This window comes from Dromaius novaehollandiae, chromosome W (genome assembly GCF_036370855.1).
Source record: "Dromaius novaehollandiae isolate bDroNov1 chromosome W, bDroNov1.hap1, whole genome shotgun sequence".
In the NCBI taxonomy this organism is placed as follows: domain Eukaryota; kingdom Metazoa; phylum Chordata; class Aves; order Casuariiformes; family Dromaiidae; genus Dromaius; species Dromaius novaehollandiae.
This window is the reverse complement of record NC_088130.1, coordinates 23,898,860-23,919,196: the sequence shown is the minus strand read 5'-3', so window position 1 is coordinate 23,919,196 and position 20,337 is coordinate 23,898,860. Positions and strand designations below refer to the sequence as shown.

The 20,337-nt window shown below is 38.6% G+C and overlaps 1 long non-coding RNA gene across 1 annotated transcript in view; it reads right to left on the bottom strand.

The window, feature by feature from the left end:
- LOC135324244 (uncharacterized) overlaps positions 1-17,893 on the bottom strand; it is a 34,035-nt gene extending 16,142 nt beyond the window's left edge. The window contains exons 1-4 of the long non-coding RNA XR_010385610.1: positions 17,771-17,893; positions 15,640-15,748; positions 10,770-10,989; positions 9,204-9,267 (exon numbers count right to left, since the gene is read on the bottom strand). This is a non-coding gene — a long non-coding RNA (uncharacterized LOC135324244). The remainder of the gene's footprint in view (positions 1-9,203; positions 9,268-10,769; positions 10,990-15,639; positions 15,749-17,770) is intronic.
- Between the last annotated feature and the right edge of the window lie 2,444 nt (positions 17,894-20,337).

The following is a 20,337-nucleotide window of genomic DNA, read 5'->3' as shown; positions in this document are numbered from 1 at the left end:
CACCAGAACCAGCAGGAAGAAATCCCTCTGTCTGTTCAAGCTGTATTTGTATCACCTGTACATTACTTGCTGTAAATGTAGGTTGTAAATTGGGTCATAATTCATAAACAGATTTTTGGCACCATTTTATAATGAAGATTTTCATGTAGTGATAGAAGAAAGAAGAGAGTGAATTAGGTAGAATGAAAGTAGAATTGCTTCAGCCAAAGGCAACTTATTTAGAAGCAAGCTTGTCTTCATTAATATGGTATTAAAACAAGCAGGACACAAGCAACTGGTTTTTTACTTTGGCTGTTAGAGTCCTATTTTCTAATCCCGCACCTGAGAAGATCTCCTGTGCACGTGCAATTGGGGTGGTCGTATATCTGAAGGAAACAAGCAGTTGAGCGACAGCGCTCACGTTTCTGAGTACAGACTTCGTATCTTTGACTGCCTAGACCACAAGCTGTCTGCAAGAACGGCTCCTTCCATCATCTCTTTTGATCAGCTATAACAGCGAAACCGTGTGGCCCAAGAGTACGTAACAGTTTGGGGCCAATCTTTGGAGCCTTTATGCATGTGACACTGCAAGATCGGGCCCGCAGCCCCAACGCACGAGATGAAGAACATTGCATTTAAGGAAACCATTGGGTAAGTGTAGTCAGAGCAAATATAATTGCCCTCAAACCTGTCCTTAGGGCCACCTATGAGCCATGACCCTGAGCGAACAACATGTTATCTGGCCTTAAAAGTCTTTCCCATTTGAAACGACCTGCCTAACACACGTAGCACAGACACCTGCTCCACTAGCTATGACAAATACTGCCGTATTTTTAACCACATTACTCTAATGTCCACATGGAAATTATGTTCTAACTGTAAAGTAAATGAAGATCAAAGAAGGATTTAAAAGCCTTGGCGGGGGGGGGGGGGGGGGGGGGGGGTGTGTGCAGATGCTGAAATCTCCTTGTAAAGCCTGCCCTGCATTTTGCCACGGGACCAAACCTGGGCTGCTTTTAGGAAAGACGGCCACCCGCTACCCTGTAAGGTGAGGGCCGGGAAAGCGTGCCGAGCACGGGGGATGCAAAGCAGAGCGCACGCCAGAGAGCCGGGGAATTCATACAGTGGAGCATGGAAATACTCGGGGAGGGCAGGGAGGCAGGCACAGAAGAAAAGGGCAGAAAAGGAAGGCATTTGCCTACAGGACGTGGGGTAGGAGGAGGATAACGCCGTTCCCAACACCCATTCCATGGGACCCCACTCCTGTGCGACTTACGAGTAATGAAAAGCCTTTCCTATGCAGCCCGTTTATTAAATTTTAAAAGTACTAAAAATTAAAAAGAAAGAAAAAAAAAAAAGAACAGTGAAACTTTGACTGAGCAGACACCTGCTATAACAGCTGAGCTAGGACTAGTCTCTCCCATGGTTGTTACAAGGGTTTTCACTGTGCTTAACTTGGGACAGTGCCAGGCACTGACCGGGCAGCCCCACTTTTTGTAGCGTAACCTAGGGGATTTTAATGATTGTGAATGACTGAAAGATCAAGTTTCTATCTAACGCAAGTGATGCTGTAATAACAAGTAAAGGAGAATGATAAAAGCTTAACATTAGCTTTCTTTTTTTTTTCTTTTTTTTTTTCTTTTTTCTTTTTAAATAAGCTGTGTGGTTTCCTTAGGACTTCTTATCCTCTGCATTTTTTTAAACAGATGTAAAAAACAAAGTTAACTGCCAGTGATCGGAAATAAAACCACAATGCAATCTCCTGCTTGTCTGTCTTCATTCTAACGTAATTTATCTAAAAATGCATCACTTTGTACATATGGGAAGCTGGGATGAGTTCATCTGAGTGCTTTTCAAGTGCACTGTAATTGTATGTTTCTGTGCTGCAAAAGGCCAACAGAAAATTGGACTGCACAAAACAAAACAGTTTTTTTTTGTTTTGTTTTTTTTTTGTTTTTTGCATAACCACCCACTTTCAGGGGTGGAAACTGTGTAAACAAGATAGAGTGGAGTGGAAATCACTTAACATCAGGCTTGTGCATTCGGCTTTAGGAGCAGCTTTTTCAGCTTGCGTTTGTATTTATAGAATCACCACTGGACCAGACCCTTTAGTGAGCTGTAACTGGGAGCAGATTCAGAAGAACATCAAGTACTTTTAAAAAATTCAATCCAGTAACCAAAAGTATTTGATCTTTTATTGGCAGGGTATGGCTGTTGTAAAAAGAAATGAAATACACTGACTAGTCAATGTTGAGTAACTGTAGATGACTTCAACGTAAGCTGGATGTTGAGTAACTGTAGATGACTTCAACGTAAGCTGGGTTCAGATAATTTTTGGAGTATGCTCTGCATTACGATCAGCTCCAGGTCAGACAAACACATGTGCATACGTATGCATTTGAGTTCATAATGTTTTGCACTCTTCCTGTTTTTTTTTTCTTTTCTCTTAAAAGGATACTTTTATTTTTTTAATGGGCACACTGAAAATTAATGAAATTCTTGTGCTGATATAGTCTTTTTCAAAAACAGGTTATTTCTGAAGGATTCTTCAATTTTACATGCATGCCAATAAATAGTATGCAAATAATATACACAGATGTCTCCTTTCTAGAGTGGAAGAATATATTTTCCTCTAAACCTGATTCAGTTTGATAAATGTGAGAATATACTGCAACAAGATACTTTAGGCTATGCAAAATACTGGACTGGAGCTACATTTAGTCATGGCATGGCAAATCCACTTATGAGTCCCCTGAGAGAGCCTGGTAGGCTAGAATAACAGCTCCATTATTCCAAGTTGCATGTCTATCACCCCACTTATTAGCATAGTTTTGAGGTTAAACAATGGTGTTAGTTTTCTGTGTGCATCCTCCCACTTACTCATTATCAAATTACTTTACAATGTTAATTTAGACTACTATCACTTACTTAGATCAAGCATACCAAGTTCTAAAAATGTGACTTCTCCAGAAACAGGGAATTTTCAGTGAACTGTTTTAACATCTATCTTTAACATGGAATTGGAACCCCTTAAGAAACACGCATTCAAAGTCTTTTCACAGGAAAGAAATATTGACCCTGATGAACAGGGGACAGTGGAAGGTCTTTCAATGATTTCAGTGGCCTTTGGATCAAGACTAAGGCCTCATTTTTGTAAAGTGCTTAAATACGTGGATATAGCTGTCCCTGTTCAGAAAAAGCATTTAAGGACATATGCCAGTGGATTTTGGTTCATGATTAGAGGTCAAGCAGATTAATAAGTGCTTTCCTGATCAAGTAGTTCAATACTGTGAAAAATAGTCAGCGCTTAGTACGAAAAATACAAACTTCACAGGGATCCCTTGGCCCATGCCTAGGTTTTTATACATGTTAGAGTAAAACAAATAAATATTTTTTCCCCTAGCTTAAGAGAACACTTTGTTCCAAGCTACTGTTTATGCTCATCACATCTATTCAGGTCGTTAACACTTAATAAAAGTCCTCCAGTGCGCTGCCAGTGCTGTTGTCACTTTTTAGCTCGTGCTTAGCATACAGCACGCCTCACCTGCATCATGGCACTCAGGGTTTTCTCATAACACTTTTGAGAGCCAACAAGAGTCAACCTAACCAACTGACATGGTTATGTCTAAAAATTTAATCAAACAAAAAAATGCTAGTCTTATGGATGTATCAACCCAGACTCTTTGGCTTCAGTAACTTAAAGCTTCCTAATTCGCACTTACTATATTTGCATAATGTGAGACCTGCTCTAGGCGCACATACACGCTAAGCTGGGTAGTAACACTGGAGAAGCACAGACAACAAGAAGCAACTCTGATCTTAAATTATGAAATACAGACAGTACCCAGTTCCTGGGTAAGTTACCTATAAATGGCACAGGCATCTCTCTAGGAGAGGCTTTAATTTGGCCTGTTTTCAGAGGCAACTTACAGCTCATAGGACTGGTCTCTGCTTCTGCAAAGCCTGACATGACTGAAGCTGAAGACAGGAAGTTTTCTTGGTCAAGGCACCACAGTCCCTTCTTGCTCCTCCTTTGCTGTTTTTGCCTACATCCACCCACAAATGGCTTAGGAAAACTCTGAACTGAGCTAATTTAATTCATTCCAGTATTCAAACTGAACTACAGCTGAACAGCATTTGATGGCATTCCCATGGCTTGTGCGCAATGCTACAAACAAGGGGAAATTGCAGATCAGAATGACGCTCCTGTCAGCTGTCATTTCCCACTGATTTATTCTGCTGTAATTATTACTTTTTTGAAAACTGGCATACACTGTACATTACAAGGTCATTTATGTTCTGAAGATGTACTACATTCCTGCTCTCAAGTTTCTGAAGAAATTACTTCTTTTTATGTGTTTACACTAAAGCTCAAGTCTGCCAGAAAGGAAACTATACCATGTTTTAAAGTGATGTGAGACTAAAATAAATCCATGCAATGCATTTCAGTTTCTCTCTTTGGCATCTCTGCACATTTATTTGGAGGCAATACATGTAAAGGGGATCTGTTTAGCACCGGTCTAATATTTTTGTGAGACGGATTGCATCACATCCAGAATATATTATGATGCTTCTGTTTAACATGCAGCCTTACTAGAGGTACAGATTTGATATGCTATACTTCTCTAACCTTATGTTTACAGTACAATACTATGCCTTTTTATCGTTGACTAAGAAATCAGATTGAATGTGTCTGGGAATACGGTTTCACATTGTGCATAATCCTGGTTCTGCGACTGAAGAAAATCAATGAGGGTGAGGCATTGATCTCCTTGCAGAGTGCAAACGCAGTTAGCTCTGAAACACTCTGCTGGGGATTTTGTTATTCAAGTCATTCGATTGCTCAACATGTTTGCTAACCAAGTTCTTATCATGCAGCACCTTACTAGCCTAAGCTTAGCTTCAGTTATGTATATAGCAAAAAAAAGGTCCCTTTTGGAAGAAGAAAAAGGCTTTGCATATGCACAGTGCTTCTACTACGTGTATGTTTGCTCAAGGCTAAACTGAAATGCCTTTTCTTCAATGACATTTCACAATGTCACCAAATATATGAAAGTCTCACAGAAGGATGTGCGAATATAAATTCTCTCTAGGACAATATTCTCTTCTGTTATGACGGATCTTATTTTAGTCTGCACTGGTTAGTCAATTTGCTTTGCTTTTTTCTTAGAGAAGGAATGTGACCAAGTATTTCCCAACGTGGCCAAAATATATATATTCATACCCATAGATACCTACGTAATTACAGGGAAGAGAAATGCATGTGCGTACACACATACATACACACACACACACACACACACACAAACACTTCAGATAGCCAGAGAGATGTATTTTTTTTTTATTTATATCTGGACTGTATTTCATTCTTGTCAGCAAAAATATTTTCCTAACTTACAGCCTCCCAACTGCGGAAAATAAATCAAGCATTTTAAAAGTGATTGCAGATGATTCATTTAGCGCTGTCATAATATACTGTTTTCTTTAATGAAAATTTATATCATTTCCCCTGGAATAAAACTCAGTGAGATAAATTTTTACTGAAAGATGCAAAGGAAACTGATACTTTCTGTGGTAAACACTGTCTGGTACTTGACAATAAACAGGACCCTGACCTGCTGAAGTACTCTGACATTATTTAGTACATCTACTCTGAGCTAAGATTTTCCATGTTATTGCCATCGTACAAACATGTGTGGCTGAACCAGGTGGCATTTGTATTAAGACATAACACTTGCAGATCACCATTAAGCTGCTACTATATAAAGCCGTTTCTCAGATTAAGATAGTCAATTCTGCTTTTAGAGCGTACTAAGAACAGACAGCAGCTCTGGTAACGGAAAGGAAAAAACACTCTCCAGTGTTACTATTGTTCGAGTATTCAAAATTTAGAAAGAGGAAATATTACCTGAAATATTAGAGGTAGATGAAAGCAGCACTCTGCAAAGCGTTATCTAACGAACTAATAAATATACTTATTACCCTTAAATTTATACTCATTATATTTATGTTTACTTACTATGACCATACGCTTGGTGTACTTACAGTATTAAACAAACAAACAAACAAAAAAACCAGGAGAGTTTCAAACGAGAGGTTTCCTTTGGCCAGTCAGTGTTATACCAGGAGCAGCTGAAGTTCCCAAGACAGCCTTCTATATTTAAGCAAAGAGCTGCTTTGTATGAGATACAATAAATCACCAAAAGCATCATGCAGAACTCAACTGATGCTGGAACATGCAATACCAATTGAGCAGCAGTACAAAATTAATAGCTGAGGTTTTCATCTGTCTTTTGTATCAGTGGATTGAATCCACTCACTTAAAAATTGTGAATAATTTGAGAAATTTTGATGTTGCATAATTATGTACTTCATCACAATGGCATGTAAATATAATAAATATAATGTCTGCCATGTGTATAGCATTGCCTTTCAGAAGTCTTCAAAGCACATACCACAAAATATGAATGGTACAATGTGAATGAATAAAACAGACTGCTTCTTATTCCTTTTTGTTTGTAACCCTGGATCAGGATGAAAAAGAAATTCCTAAAACCCTTAAAAGCATCCAAATTAAATGAGTGTTTTCTTTTATGCCCACTGACTTAATTGTATGCATCCAGTCATTCAAAATTTGGCCTCACAAAACTCACCATGATGGGATCTTCTTCAACAGTGGAGTGATAGATAACCTAAGCTGATTTTAACTACTTGTTTTAAATAACACATTTAAAGCGAAACATAAGACACCCAATCCCAGGGCAACCTCATTCAGCCACATGACTTCAACTATGACTCCACCACCTCTTGTCACTGTTGAACCTCCAGCTGTGACTTCAAATAACAAGATATGGATGAACTAAGCGAATCTCTACCTGGCAAAGTAGAACATCATCTTTTTGTCCTCCCTTGTCTGTTACTGCTGGCATTCAATCACTTATTACTTTCCCTGTCCTTTGGACTTGCAAATCAACATTTTCATTTTTGCCATTTCCCTAAATTCATGGATACTGTGGGAACATCCCATCACAACATCTCTAAAATCCATTAATTTTATTTCTACAATTGAAACGCCAGTGCAGATTCATATTACGTTTCCCTGTGAATATTAAATTTCCAGAGAGGAGAATGAATGGTTCCTCGCTATCTGCATTTCACTCAAAATAAAAAAAATTATTTAGCCCACTGTTTCAACTACGTGGAGCTTAACACATCCCTATATAGAAACTCTTAATCCTTTTCTTCAAGGACAACTTACTTACATTTCAGTTACTGTCTTTTTCCACTCTTCCATAACTTCATCAAATCCCCTTTCACATCTGGTTTACCTTTCTTGTCTATGTACCAACAGCAAGAAACTACTATAGCCCTGAAGAGTGGGACATAACCATGCTCCGCCCGCCCCCAACAGGCACCTAGCTAAAGCATATTTCGTCCACAGACACGGAAAATATAGTTAGTTTCTTTGAGAAGTGTGCGAAACTCAGACAGTAAAGATTAAAATCAGAGGAAAATAGAAAAATAGATCTATCCCTCCCCCTTGCTTTCCCTCAATAAACCCCTAAAAAAAAATCACAAATCAACAAACTACAACTTCCAAAGAAATGCCGGCAATGACAAGAATGCTGAAGCTAAAATACAAACATGGAGAACACATTTCATAATATTATGTTTTCAAGCTTAAGTGAAGTTTTCAGAGGAGGCAATCACAAAGGTGAGTTTTAACTTTGTGGCTGTCTTTGGAAAGAGGAGGCTTCACAGGAGGATTTCTTGCAGTTCAAAGAACGTTTCAGAGACGTGTGGGGTCTCTCGTCTCTGAACGGCCTCCAGAGGAGCCCCGCTACTGCCGCGGCCCTGTAGCGGGATGCTGGGGGTAGGGAGCTCGCTAGGGTAAAGCCAGGCTTTGCGAGTACCCCCTTCTCGTTCACCCTCCTCAGCTTCGAAGCTGAAGTTGAAGTCAAAGTAAGTCTCTCTTTGTCGGCAGAACTGCTTTGCTCTTCCACATGTTTTTTTTAACTGTGCCACTGTCAACTCACCTCAAAATTAAGTAGGACAATGTGCTAATTTTGTTTAAAATAATAGTTAAAAAAAAGAGAGAATACATGCCATCTCAATATTCTCAGCATCCCTACTAGAGTGGTTTAATTATTAATTGTGAACAAAATATCTGATGACTGTAGTGTTTTTCTGTATGTGAATCATTTGTAAACTAATCCTGCTTTCCACAAGATATCTTTCTATGCATCTGTGCTGAATAGTTTATGCAAACAAATATTAGCCCATGGCTTGTTTGCAAACTGCTCACTTAAAATATTTGTTATTCATGGCAGACAACTGATCAGAGAGTTAACACTATTGATTTGGTCTCCTGATAGTACTTCACTTTTACAGCAACTACAATCAACACTCTATCATATGGGAGGTAGTGTGGGGGGTTGGGGGGAGAGGGAGGATGAGTAACCCAAATAAAACTAAAAAAAAAGCGGGGGAGAATTAGTCTATAGGAACACAGTATGTTGACTTTAAAAACAAAGGTGAATGTGGAATGGAATTTTAAATATTATACTGTTTTTTAAAAAAACAGTATCACTAATCCACAACCCTGATAATCCACTGAAGTGTGACAGAATATACAGTTAATGACATTTTGAGTATAGATTTTCAAGTGAATTTCTCATATCCACTGAAATGCTAAAATTCTGGTTTGGGAATCAGAAACTTTCAGTAATCAGTTGGTGATTATCCAATTAGTCACAACTAATGACTAGCGCAAGCTATTTATACCAATGAAATGAACATATGCTATATAAATTCAAAAATACAACTATCCTGTACAGTTCTCCAATAATTTTTAATCCTTGTATTGAGAAACCAATTCACTTTCAATAATGGTAACTCATGTAATGTTACAGAACTATGTACTTACACAAGAGTTTAGTCTCTGGAAATGTTAATGAAACAAATGTAAATTTTAACTCGTCTAAGGCTGTATTAAGCAACAACACCGAACAAACAATGAGCCTTCAAAACTGTGAAAACACAAAACCCCACAGATTCTAGATTTTCTAATTATTTCATAATATATAGAGAGAACATTTTTTCACAAAAAAGTGAAGACATACAAAGCTATCTTTTGCCTGTAAAAGGAATTAAAGAAAGGCAGCTCAGAAATGGTTGCCAATATGGGAACGCTGCCCAGAGACCCAGACCCGACATCTGCTTACCGCCACTTTGGGAAGCCGGCTGCCACGCTGGGTTCAACCTCTTGTCAGGTCTCATCGCCACAACCTCAAGGAAAGAAAGAGTAGAGTCGGGACCTGATAATTTAGATCTTTTTTGTGAGTATATATTAATTATATTTTGTTTTTACATAAGACAGTGGTGATAATCTTCAGTGACATCTTCGGCTCTTTCCTTTTGTGAGGCATAGTGAATATTACCTTGAAGAAATACTATTGTGTAAAACTGAAAATCCGCAAGTTTCTGAGGGAGAATTCCAACATAATATGAATTCTGAGTGTTTGGGGCTTGAGAGAGCAGGAACTGGCAAAGAATAAGTTTCCTAGTATTAAAGCTGTAGAGCCACAATGGATGAGTCCTATCGCCATACAGACTATTTATCGGAAACAATGTCAAAGCATGTAATTTATTGTATGCATATGAATTACTAATTAAACCTGACATATTTATGCCGTTGTTTTGCAGCACAGCAACTGATTGCTTACATTTCTAACACTGAAAGAAAAAAACGCAGTATTTCCTTCTTGCAAATAAAATCAGAGCTTTGTGGTGAAGTGCGCAGTGCCCTTGCAGGAACTCAGTCAATGTCATATACTTAATCTAGACTTGAACTTCATGACTGTGCAGTCACCTGAAGTACACGCTTATAGACATAACAGGATTACAGGTCTAAATCTTATATATTGGTAGTTTTTGAACCTTCAGGGTGTTAGAGAAACATAAATATGCATCTCTGGGCAAACCCTCTGCCATAGCAGTCTTCCTCAGAACACAAAGGTTTGATCTGAGTCTGTGGTTCTTGCTGAGATATGCATTGCATCATTGTCTATTTTCAGCTTGTTACATTAATCAAAACCTATCCCATTTATTAAACTGCTTCCTGCAGCTCAGGCATTTGAAATTCAGAGTGCCAGCCAGCAGCTGCTAGGCACCGTGAAGGAAAGAGGTGGGGTAGATTCGAGTAATGTACAAATTGAATTTCAAGTGACTGAGCAGCCTCTTTATCTCTTGGTGACACAACCAGTGATTGTAACAGTATTCTTAAAGGAAATGAAACCTGGAGCCACGGTTCAATCATTGGGTAGTTACTGTAGCCCTTCCCAGCAGTCTTTCCGCAACTACTGATGAGTGTGACCTTTGCAAAAATGCACAAAGCCTTGATTTCTGCACGGTTAACCTTTACAAGCTGGAACCCTCCTGTGGAACCTAACCACAACAGAGCGATGCTTTGGAATAAAAACGCAGACACGTACATTTTATGAAAGAGCAAATTTCCAAAAAAAGGGAAAAAAAGAGAGAGGGAGAGAAAGAACACTTCGGATGGAGGCGTTTAACAGTTTTCCAAATATTCAATTACCACCATCACTGTTTTGATTGGTGCTTTTCATTCTTCTTACATTCCACAGATAACAGGCAATCCAAAAGTCTAGCACCAGAACTGCTCTTAAGAAGTCACTCAGCCAAGAAGCTGACAAAAATTCGGTATTAACACTGGGCGTTCCACTGAAACCACAATGATACAAGGACTGCACACCCAGGCAGGCTCTTACCTCTCCATCAGCGTCCCCTGTGCACCTGATGTCTCTGAAGGACTCCAGGAATCCAGATTTGCACATGAGAATAACTTTTAACGAGAGGGTGAACTACCAGTCTCCCATCCTTGCACTTCAAAACTTTAGCTCAGCCACGGGCACTGTTTTTATGAGGACTGCAGGAATCCACGTTGTCTCCAGCCAAGCGCGCGTGCTTCCAGCCTTCCTTCAAAGCTGCCTGAGAAAGCAAAAGTCTGTAAAAAGGCAAAATTCCAACAAATGCCAGGCAAATTATTGGCGAGCCTTTCAGTCATGCCACAGCCAGCTGGTAGAAAGAAAAAGAAAACTGGTGGAACGCTTTGCAAGAACCCTTTTAGAGGAATCTTGATATTTTGTTCCTGCTCCAGGCCTCTTTCTCAGTAACCCTGATGGTACCAATAGCCGTTTGGAAAGCTTTGAATGTATCTTAGAATAGCATGAAAGGCAAAGGAATAGTCTTCTATATTTTAATGAGTTTATGTTGATTTGTTTTCTTGAGCGTGTTTCTTTGCAGAAATGATCTTTGGAAAAAATATACTGTCCTGTTGAATGAAATTTCAGCTATTCAGGTACGTTAACCAAAGTTTCAGCGCAGCAGAGTGCAATCATTTTTACAAAATAGGCTACAAAACCTACAAAAATGTCATAAAAAAGCAAAACATTCCAAAAGAACAAGTCATTCTGATCTTTGGAGATGGGCCCAAACCAGCAAGTTCAGAATCAAACACAGTTTGTCTTGCCTCAGTACTGGGAAACTCAGACGCTGATTTGGAGCGCTCAGTGAGGTTCAAGGGTATTTGGAATTTATGTTTTAATTCATCATTCAAACTCAGGCTTTCTTTGCAGGCTTTTGTAACCCTTCAGTTTTTGCCTCTACCTCAGAACAGCTTAGACCAAGAGACTTACCATCTCGTACTTTGACATGCGATATTGCTTGCATAGAACAGTAAGAGAAAAATAAGGTGAAACGCCCTTTCTGAATAAGATATATTTCTTCCCCTCTTTTGGTTTCACCTCCTAATGTCTTGTCATATAAAAAGGAAAAAAAGCACATTTTGATATTGCTTGCAATTAATACTTTTTATAATTCTAGTTAAATGGAACTATATATTATAGCAACTTTGCACCTTTTTTTTCAAAAAAAAAAAAGAAGAAAAAAAGAATCCTTACAGTATAAACAGTGCACTGATAGATTTGACTGTATGCCTTTTAGTCTGAGGTATAGAAGCCTTCTCTCACATTTTCTGTCTCAGCGTCCCTCCTTGTCATTCTGGTAGTTTGAAATTCTGGCCATTGTATTTTCTCACATCATTTCATTCGAGCCAAGTTATCAACTAAAATATTAAACATCGCAAGAGAATGAAAACGCGAGCAATACTAAAAACCGAGAAGGATTAACTGATGTAAGAGTGTCGCTAAAAGAGACCAAACTGAATAAATAACCACCTTGCAAAAGTCTTTTGCCTTTATTATCAATACTAGAAACTTCATCTTGGAAGGCCATTTATTAATTGCTGCAACTTGGTTTGCCTTGACAAACTGAAAACATGTCACAGATTTTTGCAAGGCATTTTGTAAAACTCTACATCTCCAAGATACATGGATAAGAACAACTTTATTCTAGCCTTCAAAGTGAAGCCACATGCTTGGACCTCAGCAGGAAAATGACTTTAATTCATTCTGGATGACCTTTTCATTGAAAAGCAAAACCTTGCCCTCAGGCTATTTAGAAAGGTTAGGTGTACTTTTTTCCTTTTACTATTATGAGGCATATATTTATTAGTTCTCTCTAGTGTTTTTCTCACACTAACTGCAGTTAGCCTTTAGAAAAACCAAACAGTTCCCACCTCCATCCCTACCCTTTCCCCTTTTGTAGATCACTAACTAGTTCCAGCCTCCTGCTTGCTAGATCTGAGTGTAAAAAATTTTATGTAAAAAACAGAGGAAAGGGAAAAGGATCAACATGATTAATACTATTCAGGAAACAATAGCTCATTAAATAGCCAGGCTTCCTATTCTTTAAAAATTGTTTTGGTTGTTTTAAATAGCCGATTTAAAGAAAAAAATCTCTAGTGAAATGGTATTAAATTTGCAGCTTTTCATCTCTGCCAATGTGGGATTGAATGTAGTATGGATATATGGAGTTAGCACCCAGGGGACAATGTTAATTACCAACTGAGGAAATCATGTCCTGTATGCAGATTGGTGAAAAGTCTTTATTAACTGCTAAGAAATAGTTAATTTGTCATTAGTCAGAACACTGAACCAGAGGCTGCTGCCTATGAACCATTGATTAAAGTTTATGGTAGCAATAACCTCACTGGAAAACATTTGTTACCATATTTAATGACCAGTTTTTAGACCATTAATCTTCCTTTGGAGGTCAGTCAACAAAATGGATGTCAGCTATTTGTAAAAAACAGTATCACTGATACTAATATCCAGATGCCTTGAGCATCAGACAAGTGTCTTAATACATAGAGTCTGTAGTGACTTGTATATTACTAACACCAAAAATGAGGGGAAAGGGCTTCCATTCCAAACAGACATCGCATGATATTATAAATAAAAAGCTATCATTTGGCCCTTAAACAGCACTTCTCCATCGAGTACGCAGGTTGTACACAAGTGGATTGTAATAGCCCCCTTCTAGAGAAGCACTGCGAGATGGGGGGAATTCGCAAGGGCGCACAAGATGTCTGCTTGATGGGCAAAGTCAAGGACAGTACCCACTCTGAGAGTTACCACAGGGACAGCGTTGTAACCACTGGCTTGCCCACCTTCACGGTCACGCTTTGCCGACGATACCAATATAGACCTGCTCTGCCTGAAAGGCTAGTCCCCATTTCAGTTGGGAGTAGCAGGCAAACGGTCTATCTGCCAGTGCAGACACAGAGTACACCAAAGGAAAGCTGTAATTTCCGCTGGTGGCAATTAGTCAGTTGGAGATCATCTCAACCAAGCGCAGACCAATGCAGCAATTTTCTACTGTGGTAGCTGCAGCCCTTGCTCTTCCCTCACTGGCGCAGTGCTCGCACACACTAGTCCAGACAAGCCTAAGGTACAGAGCAAACCACTTGTGTGAGTAATTCCTTCTGCTGGGGTTTCTGCTTAGTTCCTTCCAGTCTGGGAAAAATAAAACAAAGGCTGCACTTATTCCGAAACCAGTCCAGCAACATTTCTCTCAGGAGTACTTCTAGAATATGAATGTGCCCCAGATTGCTGACTATACCCTCTAGAAATGTCTTGATTTGGTTAGTGTGTAGCGTGTGCTTCACTCTGGATGTCTGTAGTCTTTGGGCCAGTGCCCAAACCAAGAAGCAATGCTATTATTAGAAATCCCATTTGAAGGTTACAAAACATTGCAGGATTCTATTTTAGTGCAAACTCCACTGCGCTATGACCTATTGCAGCCAAAGCTGAAGAGCCTGCAATGGACAACTGATGTTTTTTGAGAAAGATTTTTCCCCTTGAAGAACCCAGTATAGCTTGGCTAAATATGCACAGTAGTTTGCACCTGAAAATGCTTCAGTGGTAGCATTTTTAGGCTGCAGATAAAATACAGACAGCCTTAGCTGTGCATAAGCACCTGCCAGAGTCCAAAGAACTTAACTAATGCAGCTTTACTATATATGATACCTTTGGGATCTCAGTAATGAAGTGACCCATCTTTAATAATTCTCCAAATCACAGTAATAAAATAACATTTTTGACCTAATCATTTAAGATAGTTATTCTTGAGTAGCAAAATAATAAACTGGGAACACGTGGGGTTGTTAGATCAATAACAATGGTAATGATGTAAAATGCATCAAACTGCAGAGCTCTGTTACGAGAGCAGTGGGTCCTCACAGCCAAGGAGTGCAGCTCTGTGGAATTCAACCACTCTCGACCGTTTCCCCTTCTGATGGCTATTTCAGAATTGTGGGAAATTTCATGTACATTTTACTTTTTTGAATATTCTTGGCCAGCTTCCATCCAGTAAACAAGCTGTGTTATTATCTGAATATTTAACTCAACCAAGCTCTCAACAGTAATAATTTAATGACTGAATTCCATATTGCCTTGGGAATACTTGTTACTGAAAGGCTACACTGTTGCTGCAATAAAGTAATTCCTCCTTATTGTTGTAACCATTTCAACAGGTTTTTTTTTTGCTTTGTTTTCATTTTGAGGTTTGTATTGTTTGCTTTCCCCATCCCTTATAGTATTGCCAAAAAAAAAGAAAGTGTGGTCCATTACACAATACAACACTCAACAACATTAATCTTGCAGCATGTGCGTGTGAATTAGGTACTCGAATTTCAGCAGACAAACTACTTTTGAGATAAACCCTGTCTAACAGAGGTGACTTCCTTGAAAACAGATATTCAGAAGATAATTACATCTTGGTTTAAAGTTCCTACAATTCCTTGTGAATTTGTCCTATGGCCCATTAATGAAATAATACTTAAGAATATTTGAGTTCCAATACGGACCTCGCACCTGACTGTGTTGAAGTAGAGTTTTAACCCCAAGTAAAATGTAGATGATAAGCACAGAAAATCCACCTATGCATAGTGCATGATGGTACTCATAGCAGGGACTTTGCAACACGCAAATGTTTCGCTACTGATGGCTTAAAAAGTACAACTTCCTTGGTGTGGGCACCACCACGGAGAGGTGAGAACGGCTGTGCAAATATAATGTTTCCCTACATTAGGTAGGGAATAAACTACACAGGCAGATGCAGTGTTTTTTTTACGGGTGTAAACAGAATCAGACACAAAGACTAATACCAATGTAACTATACTGGTAAAATGTTACACCACAACGGGATCAGCAACACTGTGCCTCGACGAGGCCTTACCCTTTAGTTCTTAATGAACTTTGATGCTCTCCTTCCTGAAAAACCTTTTAATGCTTTCTGTTGACTCCATATGGCACTCTGATGAGCTCACACTTCTTCTTAAGTACTTCTGTATCAGAAAACAAGAGCAAAGCTGAAACAAAGTGAGTCATCTGTTTTTGTCTTTGCTTTCACTGCATGAGATAATGTGGAGGTGTTAATTACAAGACTTCACTGAGTCTTGACTAATAACAGTGTGCAAACAAATGTATGTCAGACTCAGCTTCAGAAAGCTTCTACTAATAAGGTAAAACTAGCAATTACAGCTGACAATGAAGTCATACTTTTCCTTGAATATTCATTTATGAAGTTTTTGTTTGTAGACGTGCTTCTGTTTTCCTTAAGAAAACTAATAGAAACTGCTAGTCATTCATTAAAAATGACTTAAATATCATTTGGTGAGCCAGCACACTGGATTAATTCTCCTTTGTACTAATCCACTGACCCTTTGCATCAAAGGCAGAGAAGTAATGTTCTCTAAGATTCCCCAATCTGTGACCTTGGCATAATAGGAACAAATTGAATTCCCAGAAGAAGAAAAATGACAGTGACCATATAAAATCACTAACCGCTTGTCTGAAACACCATTCATTTCATTTAAATTCTACAGTGCAACTCCTTAGGTTACAAGAAGAACGAATATGATTAGCACACTAAACTTGGTCCTGTCACTTGGTCTAGGGCTTCCCCCCCCCCCCCCCCCCCCCACTTCTTCTTAACAAAGCAGTTTTGACATGCCTCTTTAAGCACACAAGCTTCATGTTCCCATGCTGGATGAATGCATACCAGAAGGAAGCAGGCCGCACACTCAAATCTCTTTATGTGCTTGGATCCCAAAATAAAAACAATTGCAAGTTCAAACTCAGCCATGCTGTCTAATTCCATACCCATGGATTTATCTTTCCTCTAAAACTATTTAAAGATTATTCCAAATCTATTAAATGAAAGACAGATCATTTCAGTTCATTTGTATAGCACTTCTAGTGGAAAATACCATCCTAGAAAACCAGTCACTAGAAAATATTTCGTATGTAGTTGGCAAACTGATAACATAACTTTATAAAAAGAATATAAGGAAGTGAAAAAAATTATTCCATTTGGAAAGATCCTTCCTTTCATCACCAACCTCCTTTTTTTTCCTCTAAGTTATATAGTAACCCATTCCCAGTGTTAACATATGGTGAGTATGCACCACTGCAGAACATTGCTGAAACGGCGCTGAATACATGGTTGCTCTAGAGTATCTTTCCTCACTGCCCAGGTAATGTTTGGTTTCACATCATTTGATCACTTCCCAGATAACCTCCTGTTTTTCTAGGTCTATATGTCTACATCTATAGGTATCTATACATATATATGGATATTTATATATATGTATGTACAGACAGACACACATTATCAATCTCTCAAATCCTATGGCTCCTCTCCTAACTTTTTCCACATCAAATTCAAGGTTCTCGTGGGCCTGCTACTCTGGGAAGGGTAAGCAGAGATGAGGAGCCACCACATGCTGTCATTTCTGCTTCCCCTTGTACGTTGGCACCGGTGATAAGGACAGACCGCACTGACAAGCACAAATCTGCAAACCTCATGCAGAGACCTGGCAGTATGGTGGAGTCTCATCTCTTCTAGGGGAGGCTGAAGAACTGGAAGGCTAAACTTTTGGTAGCTACAGCTTCTACTTTAATTTAGAATGTATCTATAGAGATGGAGGTATTATAACACCTCTGTTACTTTCACAGCCCCAAACCACACTGATATGAAAACTTCTTCATACCTTCCATTTCTTTATCTGGTAATCAAAGCAAATATATTTGAAAATAAATAAGAATGATGTTAATGAATTCAAGATGAGGTTTGCAGTTAGAGGTAATAGCTTTTATTAGACCAATATAGTTGGAAAGTTAGCAAATTTTTCATTCTGAAGTATTTTATTTGGTTGTGACATTAACCAAAGCTTTGAAACAATGATCGCATTCTTTAGATATTGTTCAGAGGCCATATCATACAATTACACCTTTAATAAAGAGAGCTGGTAAAAGTAGACTGTTTTATGCGTGCATATTTTATTTGTAAGTTTATGACTACTTACAGGCACTTCAATCACACAGATCTCATCTGCTTTCATAATGCTGAATCCACTGTAGACCTCTACTGCAAAATAGTTAAAAACAAACAGTTAAAGGGGAAAAAAATCAAGAGGAAAACTTTTGCTTTTAGTGAAACAGAATTTAATAAAAAGCATTTCTGTTAATTATTTCTTGCAGCAGGTATTGGCTGTCAAGGTAATGCATTACTACACCATTTGGAAAAAACTACAGTTCTAATTAGATGAGCAAATAAATGTTCTTTTCAATTTATTAATATAGCTGCAAGCCTTGTTGCAATTTATCTCTCATTTCTGAGACCAATCCATTGCAGGCTGGAAATCATTGTGGCGAAGTAACTGGCTTTAATAATGGATACAGGCAGTGAATTATTCATGCAGAGGGGAGCAAGCCTTGATGCTTTCCACTCACTCCTTTAATTAACTGTGAGATGCTGACGAGCCCTATAGTGCGTCTAAGCTTTCTAAGCTTATCTCCCCTGGAAATGTGAATTCTCTTGTAGCCATAAAAATACTCTGTTTATCAACAGCTTAATCCAGAAAATACAATCCTGACAAAGTAACAGCTCCACCGCTGTTATTTTCTGAACCTCAAGTTTGTACTGCTTTCATGCCGGCACCATTTCTATAACCCAGATCTTCAATTTCAGCCCCCGAATTAACCCAGTTTTCCTCTGCAAATATTATACAGCTTACAAATGCTGGAAAAAGTTGCCTTACAGCTTTGGTATCCAACGGCTCTTTCTCCACTGAAAATGATGGACAGGAAACTCACTGTTGAAAAACCATGCTGTACTCAGCACATGCTCACCACAAAAGTGCACGAAGTGCCTTTTTTTTTTTTAATCCTAAGGCTTGCACCAGCATAATGGGCTACCAGTGGCAAGGCTGGAGAGGAATTCAGACTCTCTCTGAGGCTCAAGCGATCAGCCAAAGGAATACCCTTCAAACTCCTGGGCATATAAAACTGTATAGTTTTGATGATGTTTCATTCAACAAAACTACCTCTGTGAGCCCAGTTATACATATGCATGACAATTCGTAGGATCTGGCTCCAAGCCAGGAAAAATCCAAAAGAATACAGTTCAAGAAAACTTTACTAAGACATTTAAAGTAATTCAATTTTTCCTCTTGGTATATTGGACTAAACTTTTGTTTAAAGCCATCAGTTTGTAGCTGCTTAAAGTTAATGAGCTACAAAAGACCTTTTTAAGCCTGTATTTGATGCAGCATCAAACAAACATTCTAAATTCATACCAAATGTGAGCGCTGCAATTATTTGTATGGGGCTCTGTATGGTATTCATGCGGGTTTACGAATGCGCTTTAAGTGTTTCCTGTAGTGAATCGCTGATTATATTTTCTTAATGAAAAAAGAATCATAGCAAGACCTTCAGATTTTTTTCCTCTGTTTACCTTACAGGTTTCTCACTGACACGTATGGAGTAGAGCAGGAGAAATGCACTTCACAGACACTTTCTGCTGGGATATAAATCAATGGTTTTGCTGCAATCACATTAGCGACATGCTTAGATAATTGATTGTCCTTTATCTGACACATCTACATTGCTATTACCTATTACTAGGCAAGTAAAATATGTACTGCACATGAACATTTATTGAGCAATTTTTGCATTGCAATGATAGGCTTCCTCTCTCCGACTTTCCGCGTTTCTGAGCTAAAGGAAGGATCTGGGGGAGGTCTTAGCCTACCGCTTCTTTGTAGAAATTGAATCACTATTTCTATAAATCAAATACTATGTTAAAAGCTCTGTGAAGTAAACAATGATGTATGTGAATTAGCAGCACAACCTTAGTCAATACAAATCAAAGTGGCTTTATGAAGGTATTGATGTTTTCAGCTCTTACGAAGGTTGAATACATTTAAGCATTTACCCCTGGGGGGACTGTTGATCCAAATGAATCTATTCACTTTGAAACCAGATCATGGTCATGGCAGCAAACAAGCTTACATATACCAAACTAAATGTGGCACTTATATTAATCATAGTAACTGAAAAACTCATATCAAAGCAGGGGTGCTAACCTTAATGCAACAAAATGGAGTTGAAAAGAAATACTTGATTGCAATATACAGGCTATATTTTAAATCAATTTTCCATTTATTTTTGTAATTTCAGGTAACAGGACTTGTGGTCGAATGCAAATATAATAATGATTTCACTCATTCCACCCCAAAAGAAGAGAGCTGATTGTGATAACAAAACTGTTATTTTCTCATTTTCTCTACTAGATTAAAATAATGCCTGCTTTAAAAGAGAAAATCTAGTTTGTGTTTACGCAAAAATCATGCAGGACGTGCCAAATGCACTCCTGCCTGCATCTGTGTAAACGCAGAGTGACTCCCGTGAAGCCTTCCCTGAGTAACGCCGCTGGTTTCCAAAGAGTTACTTGACATTCATGCTGATGTGGCAGAACTAGTTGGCCCCGTGTGTCTAATATTGATAGGAAGCAGCGTAAAGCACAGGTCGTATTTATTTCCAGAGAAATAACGACAGTATGGAAAATATCTTATTTCTGTTTGAATAAGAT